This window comes from Cotesia glomerata, linkage group LG7, assembly GCF_020080835.1.
Source record: "Cotesia glomerata isolate CgM1 linkage group LG7, MPM_Cglom_v2.3, whole genome shotgun sequence".
Taxonomy (NCBI): domain Eukaryota; kingdom Metazoa; phylum Arthropoda; class Insecta; order Hymenoptera; family Braconidae; genus Cotesia; species Cotesia glomerata.
The window spans coordinates 11,471,849-11,486,071 of NC_058164.1; positions in this window are offsets into that span (position 1 = coordinate 11,471,849).

The following is a 14,223-nucleotide window of genomic DNA, read 5'->3' on the forward strand; positions in this document are numbered from 1 at the left end:
TACTTTATTTTTAATGTATATCATCTATATATATATATATATATATATATATATATATATATATATATATATATATATATTTATATATATGCAAACATGTCGAAGAGAGAAAATTCACTGAAGTAGGACGTTTCCGCGGGAAACGCTTTCATTTTGGTTCGACGACAAGAGATACCTAGAAACAGGATCGCCTTGCATCGACGCTTCCGATTCTCATAAGATTCACGTCGGGTGTACAGAAGAGTGTATATAGCTCTTATTCGCTACAGGAAACTTTATATAAAATTCACAATAAAATAGCGCGTGGATTATTTTATTTTTTTATCGATGTACTTATATATATATATATGATGATTTTTTTATAATAAAACTTCAAAAGGCTATTTTTTGTGGTTTCTCATTATTATAGTATTTCATGATATTTTTTACTTTTCTTAATATAATTTTGAAAATTAATTGAATTTATTTGAATTTAATATTAAACAACGTGAATATTAGCTGTCAGCAGTTCATAAAGCAGCATATTAAATTATTTCCTCGACTCGCTTTACCGAGATTATTTTATCTTAATTAATCAAAGCTTTTAAACGGATTAGATATACATATCCATAAATAATTGATATCATGATTTAAATTACATAAAAACGGAATATACATGAAAAAGAAAAATGTTAAAATTACAGTACAAATAGTAGTAAGGATAATTATGCAGAAGTGAGGCTCCATCTATTTTTTAGTGTAAAAAATCGAAAAATTGATCTTTTAGAATGTTTTTTTTTTTGTTTAATTGTTCTTCACGGCGGATTCATGATTAAAAATAATGAAAAATATTTAAATTGAATATTTTAGTGATTTTTTTTCATTTGAAGTTCACAAATATACGATTTTAGGTGTTTTTCAATGAATTGGTGACGATACTATTTTTTCCTGTTATTAAAATATTTTTTTTCTTAAAGAGCGATAAAAAAAGAATACATTAGAAAAAAAAATTAAGGAAACTGTTGACCCTAAAGGCCGTCGCTCTTTGAGCTCAAAAATATAATTTATGTGTTATTTCGAGCTCTACGAGCTCAGAGTTAGCCGTTCTCAGCTTTTGAGCTCTTCGAGCTCAAAATTCTGATAGAAGTTTAATAAAACACTATTTTTTGAATTTTCAAACCGCAATAACTTCTTAATGAATGCACAGATTTTCATGCGTTTGGTGGCATTCAACACAATTTTTTAAGCCTTATAAAGAATCTTTAAGTTTGAATTGATCGAACAAGAAATTTCGGAGTAATTCCGAAAAAAGTTTTTTTTCGGAGCTCAGAACGTCAACATCCGTTGAAAACTCGATTTTCGAAAAACGGGCTTAAACCAATAACTTTCCAACTTTTTGAAATTTTCAATCTTCTAAGCGGGAAGTTAAAAAAGTAAAAATTTTAATTTTGACAGAAATTCAAAAAATTTATATTAATTTTATTTTAATCATTTCTAAAGAGACATTTTATAATTATTGAAACAATCATCAACTGTTTTTTTTTTTTTTTTATTCCACAAAAGGATTCACTCCGAGGGTCGAACCTACTAGCAAAAATTGGGACGACGGTTGACCCTAAAGGCCATTCCTGCAACTTCCCAGTCATTTTGTACTTAAGCACTCAAAATTACACATTACGTCTTTGAGCCCTTCAAGTTAAAAATATGATTTTTGACATATCAACCGCGAAAGTTGGATTTTCAAGCAACACACAGAGGGCGCAAAGAATACTATTTCTGGCAATCTATAGTTTAGTTAATTTACCTTGCACTAGTATTGAAAGGTAACTTCTCTCTCTCTATCTGTCTCTACATTTCTGGACGACTACGCTAAAATACGCTATTGGCTAGGTGCACGATGGTGCTGCCCTCATTTTTCATGCTTTTCCTATGTTAAATCAAACGGAGTAATTTAGTTCCGGTGATCGTCATTAGCGTTAAATCATGCTCTTCCCATAAGATTCACACATAAAAGTGGTAGTCAGCGTCAGCCCTCCACACCATATACTTCGCACCCTGTCAATAGATGAGTCAAATTATCTTTTAATTCGACAAACGTTTGCTGGGTAGAGTAAAAATCGCAAAAAAATCTTAGCGGCAGTTATATTGGCGCGAAGTATATGGTGGGGAGGGCTTAATAATTTAATAAGGTTTTTAATTTTCCATAAAATATTTTCCCGAGCTTAAGCTTCACGACCAATAATTTTAATGTTACAAAGCTTGAAAGATAAAATTCAACAAAAACTTACAATTCCCAATAATTAAGAATTCATCGATTTTACAGATAAAATATACTAATAATTAATTCCATAGAGCTCTTAAATTATTCATTTAATAAAGTAGTTATTTGTTTACAGCAATTGAATACAAATTTTGATCAATAATTACTATTAAATTACAATTCACACGGAATAAAATTTAAATTTTAGCGCATATTTATGTGACCATTTTTCCAATCTCATTTTCCACTGCGATTAGCATTGCTGTTGATTTCTTTTATTTTCGAAGCATAAGCTCAATTAATGTTTCTGCTATCCATGCTTTATATCGTCACTGATCATAGATTTATATAGATTAGCCTTCATTATTTAGATCTTTGAAGTAGGATTTTGTTTCATTAATTCTTACAGATAATTTAGTACAAGAAAATTATGTTTTTGTCTTCTTGTTATGAAAATCAATGATTTTCGAAAGTTAGAAAGTTATTCGTTTCACCCGAGTTTTCGAAAATCCAGCTCTCATCAGATTTCCACTACACGTTTTGAAGGCCTAACCAATAGTTCTGACTAATTTTACATGCGCGCGCGTATGTGTGTGTGTATCTGGAAACTCATTATAAGTTTTAAACGGTTCGATCGATCAAAATGCGGATTTATCATAAGAGTAAATTTTGAATTTGTTTTATTTTTTTTATTTTTTTGTACTTTCTTCCGCTCTTCATACATTATATCATGCCTCTATTTCATTAATTGAGATTTTAGTTTTGATCCTTAAATTAAGTTTCATTTAACACAAGCGCACTATTTATTTGTTTCAGAAGAGAGAATTAAAAGAAATGTAAGAATTATTAACCATTAATTTTTAAATATGATAGCTGCTTACTGTAAATATGTACACGGAAAAAGAAATATCGCTCTCAGAGCCATACTGACATGCTACTGTAGCTCTCTACTTTACTAACTGGTGGCTGGTGGCTTGATCAGCAGCTTGGTAACGGAAATCTCGCGATAAGGCATCGGCAGAGAGTCACCACGGCCGCGGATAGTCCAAACATCTTGCGTCAGCATGGGACCCGGGCCTCGATGACTCTCTCAGGGAGTAACTTGAGCTGCAAACATGGCTGAAATACTGTTTATAAAAACTTATCTGGAGCTCATTCAAGTCAGTAGATCTCGAGACTCTCTAGTGCAGAGAGCTCTATCCTCAGGCTTGAACCTCTCCAGATCCTATTTATCAAATAAACCAACTATACCGAACATAATATAGCCCATTACACTTATTATGGGGCTGAGCGCCTTACGGCTGTTTATAAAGACCTACCCCATATAAAGAAATCCTTCGGCAGAAGCGCTAGCCAGTGTCTTCTCCAGTCTAACCCTCCTGCTGGGCGAACGCTTTATCGGCGTTCCACCAGGTTCCAATCTCTTCGCCAACGCCAACTTCCTTTACTTCATGCCTCGAGGAAAACGATCACGTCGATCGGGTCAATCGGTACAAAAGCGTCGCCGTCTCTTGGCTCAGCCGTTTTATTTGTCGTTACCGATAATCCACGAAAAAATTCCTGTTGAGCCGCGAGTGGAAGTAGTGCGGGCTACGAAACCGGTATTACACATAATCGATGACGAGATATTAGTCGAACCGCGGGTGAGAGTAGTACGAACCGCCGAGGTAGACTCGCCCAAATCACCGCCGTACCAGGGTTCACAGGGTCAGTCAACCTTCGTCGGCAACAACCGCCCTGCTTATTGGACGGACATCACCAGGACCTGGAAGTTGGTCCCAGTAGAGGTTCCCGAGGTTCACCCTCCAGGAGGCGTCATCCCGATCGAAGACCCCCGATATGGATATTATTCCGAGGAGTACTTCCAAAAGACGGACTACGACATCTACCCGCCTTTTGAAGCTAAGTGGTTGGAAGTCCAGGGGGTTATTTGGGCTGATTTATGGGGCCTATAATGGTAAGTCCAAAATAATAAAAATAAAGCAAGTAAGCTCATCTGTGGCGACACACCGGGGGTCGATCGACTACCCAAAGTGTCAAAACCTGGTATTTAATTATTTGAATCTCAAAGAATTTATTTGACGTATTTTTGGGAACGTAACAGTTAAAATAAAAAAATTATACTGAAAATTTATTTTCTAATTTTTAGACATTTTTTTTTTAATTGTTATTTTCGTATATTTATTTATTACTTTTTTAAAATTGTCAAACTTCTGATTATAATTTTATTTGACAAATAAATTTTTTCTGAAAAATTATTTAAAAAAAATTGCATTTATGATTTTTTAAAATTTCTACATGTCAAATTTTTTTTTCATTTTTTTTACCATAATTTATTTATTAAAAAAATTCTAAAAATTATTAAATATCTGCTAAATTAATTTTAAATATTTATTAGTGATAAATAATATGGAACCATGTTTTTATTTAAATTATAATTTATTATGATAATTATCAAAATTTTTTATTGACCTTTTTTATGTCTTTGAATTTAATTTTTTTATTCAAGGAAAATTAAATAAATAATTTCAAATTCATCAATTAATAAATAAAATTTTTGAAATTATTATTTATAAATATAATTATGTATTGAAATAATTATTTATAAATATTGTTATTCAGTTAATAGTTATTGGTACGTGTGTATGTGGTTATATTAGACGGCGCCGTTGAAAAATGTAGTTAGCGATTCTAGCTAACTAAAGTATTCCTATACAGTATTGCTACTGTAGAAAAACGTTTTGCTGTCGTAGCGCTCTACGAGTAGCTTTCTAGTAGATGGCTCCAGTAGCAAGATTTTTTTTTCCGTGTACCACTACCGATTTCTTCCACATCATTATTGGCTTAATGCCACGAATTTTTAATTATAGTTACTCTATGATTACGATTACTTTAAACACGTTAATACACTGTCGGTTGTGCTATTATACTAACGTTTAGGCCATTATGAGCATCTGCTGCTGAGCCAGTACGTGCTTTTGTCCGCTATTTAGGCAGATCATTCATGTGTTTTGAATGTGATTTTCTTGAGTTTCTAGATCACTATGTGACCATTTAGCCCACAGAATCTAGCCAGTTTTACCCAGGTTGGCAAAATTTACTAGAAAGCACTCAGAAAATTAAGATTTCGACAAATTTCCATAACCAACTGGTTATTAGTTAAGAATTCTAATGTATCTAAGGGCAGATTTGATCTGTTTATAAATCATAAGTAAACAAAAAAAGGTAAATTAAAAATTAAATATCTCGAAAACTATTTATCTGACGTATAAACTTTCGATAAACAAATTATGAAACCTAAATAAAGCTACAATACCTTTTTTTTTACCAATAGATCATCAATTATAAAAAATCGAAATTTCATGAACAAATTGATGTTGCGAACTGAAAAATTATCTGATCATAGATTTTTTACTTTAGTATATTTCTGTTATCAAACCAAAGATTTTTAGTGGTTGATAAAGTTTTTATCTCAGAAATTCGATTTCCCAAAGCCAGAAAACCGATTTGCTTTTAAGACTAAGATTTCGAGAACTAATTAAGCTACAGACCTCGCGTGTAAGCTCCATGTAACGTCACTTGATATAACGACAAACTCCATAAAGCGTCGAAATCACTTGGCTTTAGTTGGTTTAGCTTGTCTTCCATACAAGGATACATTCTATATGGGTCATTCCATGCCAAATCGACTGATTTTTTACCTGACCCCCTTCGATTTCGCTCAAAGTTTTCTATCTTTTTCTACTCCTCAAAAGACAATTTTAGAAATTATTTCAGATTTTTTTACCAAACCCAAAAAAAGTTACGAATTTAAAAATAAAAAAACCGCGCTTTTTAACTTCTCGCTAAAAAAATCGAAGATTTTCATATATCGGGAAGTTATTGGTTTTACCCCGTTCTGCAAAAATCGAGTTTTCATTAGATCTCGACGTTTCAAAGCGGTGTGGATACTCTCGAAAACACCCGTGTCCCGACAACATCTGCGTAAGATAGTAATTGACCTCGCCGTGATTCCGGTTAAGCCGAATGTCGATCCGAGGTATGAGGCGGTGCGTCCACCTACCCCTCTCTGCAGCATCCCATTGTAGTTGCCATCGGCCTATACTGTTCTGCCGTTCTTCAATTCTAAGTTCTTCGGGGCTCAGTGCAGTTGACCTTTTTCGTTGGTAAAGGGCTCGTCTTTCTTCTGCTAGAACTCTAAGAGGTAGGGTTCCGGCAATGACGCACACTGCTTCTTCTGATATAGTGCAGGAGGCACTAGCTACTCGTAGGGCACTCAGTCGATATACTGGTCCAGCTTTTCTCCATGATTTCTGGGTTTCCAGTGCATCAGCCCAAATGAATATTCCGTAAGTGAGCACTGATGTGACTACTGATGACAATAGTAGCCTTCTGCTCTGCATTGGGCCTCCGATGTTAGGCATCAGCCGTGCGAGACTAGCCCTCACAACTGACGCTTTAGCACTGACGTGTTCCACCTGCTGCTTGAAGTTGAGTCGGGCATCCAGCATCACTCCCAGATAACGGATAAATGGCTGTGATGTTATTTCTTGTTCTCCGACTTTCAACTTGATGATTTCTACCGTTTTTCTACGAGTGATGAGCACTGCCTCGGTTTTATGCTTGGCTAGTTGCAAGTTCATCATGTCCATCCACAAATTGACTCGTCTGAATGTAATATCAAATGCCATTTCTATCTCTTCGAGGTGCTTTGCGACGATCACGACAGCTACGTCATCCGCATATGCTACAAGTTTGACTCCCGTGGGCAATGCTATTCTCAGGAGGCCATCATACATGATGTTCCATAGCAGAGGACCTAAAACTGATCCCTGTAGCACTCCTCCGGAGATTTCGTACACTTCCGTACCGTTCTTCGTGTCATATTTCAGAACCCTATTCGTGAAGTAGCTCACTACCATTCTGCGAAGGTATCCTGGTACGTTTTTTTCTTCTAGAGCCCGCATAACACAGTCCCAGTTAGCGGAGTTGAAGGCATTCTTGATGTCCAAAGCAGCCACCAAGCAGTATTTCTTCTTTCCACCCTTCCATCTCGTTCCGGCGATTGCATCCTTGGCTGTATCAACAACCGATTTGATCGCATCCAGAGTTGACCGTCCTTTTCGGAAACCAAACTGGTTCTCTGCTAGGAGTCGATCGACTGCAGCCTCTATCCTCTGATGAATTATGCGCTCGAATATCTTGCCGGCCGTGTCTAACATGCAGAGTGGTCGATAGGATGACGGTTCTTCCGGCAGCTTTTTCCCCTTCGAAAGTAGCACTAGCCGTTGCTGTTTCCACTTTTGGGGAAAAGTCCCTTCCTTCAGGCATGTATTGTAAACGTCCAGAAATAATGCCGGTGCTGCCCTAAGGATTGATTTCAGGGCAATATTAGGGATTCCGTCCAATCCCGGCGTCTTCAGGGTTGAGCTGCTCCAACTTGTAGGTGAATACCGGCTGTTGGGCAAACAGCGCAGTAACAGTCTTCTCGAGGAGCTGTGGACACGTAGGTGATGGCATTGGCTGGCATTTCAGGTGGGTCATAACCACCTTATACGGTCTGCCCCATGGATCTTTCTCTACTTCTGCGACCAGTTTCTTCCAGCAGCGTCTTTTGCTTTCTTTAATGGCTCTGTTTAGTTCTCGACGGGCCTTTTTATACTCTGCCAACAGCTCTGCGGAGTTAGGTCGTCTGTAGCCACGCTGAGACTTTCTTCTTTTTTTAAGACACTCTGAACGTAGAATGCTAATGTGATCGTTCCACCAGTGCACCGAAGGTCTTGAATTCATGCCACGTTTCCGAGACATACTGGCGTCGCAAGCCTGGGTGACTCTTCTCATCAGGTCCTTGGTCTTCTCTTCAGCCGTTTCTACGGTGATCGGATCGCATTCTAGGACTACTACTAAAGCAGTGAGGTTGTAACAGGGTAATTTACCTTGTGACGGTAAAACCGCACACGCGTGATAATTAGTCGACGCAGCACTGGCGCGTCTCGGTCTTCGGGACCCGACTAGCATTAAGTGGGGGAAATTTTGGGTTTCTTGGTCAGTTGAATAGCAGTGGCAAAACAGAAGTAGTGCAGTGCTCAGTTCAACAACATCAGCAGCCAAAAAGTCCAAGAAGGAAGCCAGTTTTGAACAAAGAGCTTCCTCAGCACAAATTTAACCAGGTATTGAGACTTTCACATTTTTGATGAGCCAAGGGGGTCGTATACCCGGCTCATCAATTTTACTACTTCTCATTATTAATTAAATTTTAATAATTCAATTGTTTATAATAATTTGCTCAATAATAATTAATTATTTTAATTGATTTGATTCGTTAGCATTGTGAGAATTCCTCTTGGGGGATTTTATACCCGAGGAATGTTCTAGACCTCTTGGGTTTGGAAGTCGTGAGTAATTAATTTATTAATTTGGCCAGTTCATAATTATTAACATCTTAAGATTGGTTTAAATAAATTTACTTCATTAATAAAACATTAATTTAATTTCTGAATATCGAGAATTATTCCAATCGGTGGCTCACGACCGGTCAAGCGTCGGTCGCATACCCGAGGTCATATTTGCTACACAGTTACGAACAACGGCGTCCATTTTGAGCACACAAATTCCTTGTGAATTTTATTACGCAGAAAATACAAAAGTAACAATTGGACTATCATTACAATTTTTAACAATTGAATTATCTTTTATTAATATAATTTGTTATTGGAAATTATTTATTTATTTAAAAATATTTTATTTATTGGGAATTGGCTACTGAACTTCGACGCAATTAAGATTGGATACCCGTGGATAATTTTCCGTGGATTTATTTTATATTGAGACAAATTGTTTTATTAATTATTTATAAATCGAAAAATTCCACGTGGTCATTTTGTATATTGAACTATTGAAAAATAAAAGTATTATTTTATTGGAATTATTTATAAAAATATTTAACGGCGTGGATTAAGTCCCTGAAAATTAGTCAGAATTTTATAAAGAAATATTCTTAAGAATTTATTCAAAATTTAAGAAATAAATTACGAGTTGAATTGAAATAAATTTATGCGTCGATATTGTTCCTAAAAATTTATTTAATGTTGAGTATTAAACTCGTGGATAATTTAGAATAAATTCAAGCATCGGTTTTTAGTGTAGATTTTTTGAGAATTAAATTAGTAGTTGTGAAAATGGTTTACGATTTAATTGCGAGCTAATGACTGAAAATTTTAATAAAAATTAATGTTGTAATTTTTGGAGTTTAATATTATAAGTCAAAAATAAAAGTTAAGTAGAGCCAGTGTGTGTGTGTGAGCGGGTTATGTGTGTGAAGATCGTGCGGGATATGTGTGTGTGAGTGTGTACATTCTCTACTTGTTGATGTTTTGCCGAGTAGAGTAGTTCAGACAGTCTAAGAGCGTGAGGGTCCGGTGGACAGCGCGACTTAGTTAGAAACTGCGGGATAGACGCTCCATAAGAGGGTACTGTAGGATTAAAAATTTTTGTTAGTTATAAGGAATTTACACATCGCCCTCGTATACGATAGCCTCTGTACGAGGTGCTTTGCTGGCTACCTAAGTTAAGTTGAGGCGTCGGTTTTAGCCCGGAATCCTCGGTAGTAATAAGTCGTAGTGTTAAGTTAGTCTTAAGTGAGTCAGTGTATGTGCGAGTGGAAAAAGTTGTTATTTTGTTTTGTTGTTAATAAATTTTTGATACCGTTGTTAATTAAAAATTTATTCATTTCAGATCACCTTCCTCCACTCTCTCTCCCTGTAGATAAGCTCAGCTCTGGTTTCCGGTTCCAGGAACCGTGTTGAAAAATCCTGGTGGCGCCCTTGTTAATTTAGAATCATTTTTGCTAGGATTGTTATATTTTATTAAATTAATTAGGGGCCAATGAACAGGAAAAAATAATCCGTTTCAAGGCCGAGAGATTTAACTGTCCACCCAACCGCGCTGGCATTTCTGTTGACTCTTGTTAGATTCTGGCCAATTGATATTTCCCATAATATCGCACTATGGTCACTGGCTGTGTAGATGTTCAATATTTTCCAAGAAAAACCTCTTCGAGCTAAGCAACTGCTGACAAATGTAAGGTCGACAATTGAGTTTGCCTCTTCTTTAGTATACGTTGGCGTGTCACCGGTGTTAAGAAGGATCACGTTCAGTGCGGTCATTGCCTCGAGAAGTGCTTTTCCACGTGTATTAGTGAACTTGCTGCCCCAGTCTGCTGCCCAAGAATTGAAGTCACCAGCTATTGCTACGGGAAAGTGTTTTCTTGCGTCCTCCGTTAGCCGATCAAGGAAGTCTTCAAACTGTTCATTAGAGAGACTAGGTAGTGCATAGCAACTGTAGAAGCGGAGGACATCTACCCATGCTGCTACGAAGCCGGCTTCTTTATTGTTGACTGTTCTCTGAAAAGGACATTTACCGCAGGACCAGATGACGGCCCTGTTAGTGCTGTCGGATTTCCAGGGTTGGTTACTCAGGTGTCTATAAGGCTCACTTATAAGTGCTACGTCTGCCTCTAATTCGCGCACAATTTGCATGAGCAGGTCATGCGCAGCCTCACAATGATTGAGGTTGAGCTGCAATATCTTCATGTTGTTGGCTTTGTTATCTTCTGGAGCGTTTCTTGGAAGACGGGGCATCTATTCGTGCCTGCATGGTGAGCCGCCTTTTAGAAACGCCGTGCCGTTCAACGCACAGTGCACATTTAGCTGGATTTTTACAATCAGCAATTTTGTCCTTCCTTTCCGCACCTTATGCAGTGCTTAGACCGGTCGACTTCGCTTTTGCACTGAGATCCGAAGTGCCCAAAGTGCCAGCATTTAAAGCATTGCATGGGTCTTTTCGTTGCTCTCATTCGGCAATTGACCCAGCCGATCCTTATTTTGCAGTTTCCCTCCAGTAACTTTTGTGCTGCAGCTGCTGGTAGTGACACTGTGGCTGTCTGTGTACCCCTAAAGGCTTTACGGATTTTGATTGCCTCTAGTGGGGTTTCACAACTTTCTCCAGCTTCCCTCTTTAGAGCGGTCTGAATATGCTCTTTTGTCGTGTCGTCATCGACATCTCGAATCTCGATGGTCTCCTGTGGTCCTTTGCAGATCACTTTGGCCTCCTCTTTAAGGATGTCTGCGATCGTCTTTTGGAGGGCTTGGCCTTTGTCAGTGATCTTCCTTGAAATCATAATCAACAAGTCGCCACTTCTGGTCTTGTTGATCTTATCCACCGTTAAACGAACCTGCTCATCTGGGACGTCCTGCTTTATGCGACGCGGAATCTCGGCATACTTTGTTTTTTCGGCCGGGCGGATGATCAGTGCGTCGGGTCTGATCTATTTGCGTGGTTTTTTTCGCTTAGGCTCTGGTCTGGGCTCCTTCGGCGGCTGCTTTGAGAGTTGCTCTCTAGCTAGCTTCATCTTCTCTTTCTTAGACTATACTTTTTCCCAATCAGTCGCCTTCTTAGGTTCGTCGCCCTACCTGCCAGTCGTTGGGGAGGGCTTTTTTTCAAGTCCTTCTTCTTTGTGACTTTGTCGGTTGGCTCTGGCGAATTTCGGTCCTTTCTCTTTCCAGGCCTCGTGTCAGTTTCACCCTTGTCCTCAGCAGCAGATTCGCCGTCACCGTCGGCTCCAGTGTCCATTGCTTCTTCCGTCTCAACCTCAGTTTGAATGCGTCGTCGTGATGACTACCATTCTTCGTCCAGTTTCTTGAATCTTCCAAGAGCATTGACTACACCGGTTGTCTTGGTCTTTGTCTTCTTGTGGATATTGACCTTTGTTTGGACAAACTCTTGCAGCTCAATGGTCAGCTTTTCATGGCGTTCCAGCGCTTGCGTTCTCTTTATTTCAGCGCTTGCTTCAATCGCTGCTTGTTGGGCATGAAGCCTGTTTCCACTCTTGTTTGTTTCCTGTAAATTACTCATACTTTTTGATTTACCAGCGCATCGTACGGAGTGGAGCGGGTTGTCATAACTAGGAACGGGTGTACCCTCGGAGATAGTACTCCTACCCCAGTTCCCTGAGGCCTAGCCGACATTTAGCCAGTCCCGAAATACACGGACGGACTAGACTCGCTCGGGGCCGTGAAGATTCCGATCTCTAACACTCACTGCGTACTTCCTGATCAAGGCCCGAAATGGCTGGCTCCTGATCCACTACTGCAACTTACACCTCGACAGAGCAAGCTCACATCAGCCGTAGCCTGCATCGTCGGAAATAATCGACACGGGTTTCGGACACTCCCAGTGAGTTACAGCAGGGGACGATCGTCTTGCTAGGTCAGTTAGTGTGACCAACCTATCAAAGGGGGGGGGGGGAGTTTTGTCCACGGAAGCGTATTTTATTTGGCTCCTACCCTCTGTACCTCATCAACTAAGAGACCTAGTGTCATCTAAGGACAGCGAGCGTTCTCTCATCCGCTAGTAGGAGACGTGCCTGGTAGCAGTTTCTCCTCTGTCGCAGGTGTGTGTGTGTGTGTGTGTGTGTGTGTGTGTGTGTGTGTGTGTCAGTGTGTGTGTGTGTGTTTTTTTTATAGAGGAGGTCGAATACATTTATGTATACCAAGACGAGATGTTTGTCCTGGGTATGTCGGACTCGAAAGTCAATATTATTGACAACAATATCGACTAAACATCCTCCTCTCTCTTTCCCCGTAGATGTTAGGGGGAAGACTGGATCGGGACCGCGTTTGCATTACTTCAATTCAGTCCGTGTTGCGTCTCACGACGGTTGCTCGTAGTTACTAGTCTTTTTCTGCGATTTTTTCCTTTAAAAGACGCTGCGCATAGGCTGCGACAGCTGACCAGTTATCGTCTTTTTTGATCATGCAGGTTACTAAGTTCTCAGGGGAGAGCAATGGAATAGTTTCATCAGTACTGCTTTTGTAGTCCTTCCACCGGTCACACTCAAAGAACGTGTGCTCGACGTTGTCAATTTTCTCTGCGCAGTATTTGCACGTTGGTGTGCTATGCAGTCCCATCTTAAAAAGATAGGCATTGAACTGCCCATGTCCCGTCAATAGCTGGGTCAAGAATAAGTCCGTTTCTTCGTATTCCCGAGAAAGCCAGACGTTGATGTTTGGGATCAGGCGTGCCGTCCATCTGCCCGTCTCTCCCGATGTCCATCGGTCCTGCCACTCTTGTTGCGTTTTCGCCTTTATCCTTGTTTTTGCGTCCTTTATGTTTTCGTCACTGTTTTTAGCGTCATAGAGTTTCGCTCTCTCAAACGAGAGTAGGTCGATGGGTGTTCCCGCAATGACCAATATAGTCGCCTCGGAAACCGTTCGATAGGCACAGGCAACCCTGAGAGCGCCTCGCCACTACACTGCCGCTATTTTTCGTCGGTAGGTCTTCTGTTTCATTATGCCTGCCCATATTTCTGCTCCATAAAGCAGTACCGAGTGAACTACTTCTAGAAGAACTCTTCTCTTTTTGGTTCTTGGTCCCATAGTGTTGGTCATGATTCATGCTAGGCTAGACACCGTCTTGCTGGATTTCTTGCATGTACTGTAAAGGTGTTCGCGGAAAGATCGTTTCTCGTCTATCATTACCCCTAGATAGCGCAGGGCCCTTGTTGACGTCAGTGTTGATCCTTCCATGTCCACAGCGAATGGTTTTGGGAATCATTTTTGACGTGTCAGAACAACCATCTCGGTTTTATGCTTGGCGAGTTTTAGGTGGTGTTTATCAAGCCAGGTGTCGACGGCGTCAATGGTTTCCTGGATCAGTAATTCGGCCTCTTCTACGCTGTCTACTACTATCGTGATCGCAACGTAGTCTGCAAAGCCCGTTAGCTCTACTTGCTTTGGTAACGAGATTTCAAGAAGCTCGTCGTAGTCCGCATTCCATAGATCGGGCTCTATTATTGAGCCTTGCGGTACGCCAGCCGTTATGACGTATTCTTGTGGGCCTTCCATAGTTTCCGCTATTAGCTTTCTTTCGTCCAGGTAGTCGTCGACTAGTGCCAAATTCTCTGGCTCTGCGTCAAACTTGTGCTC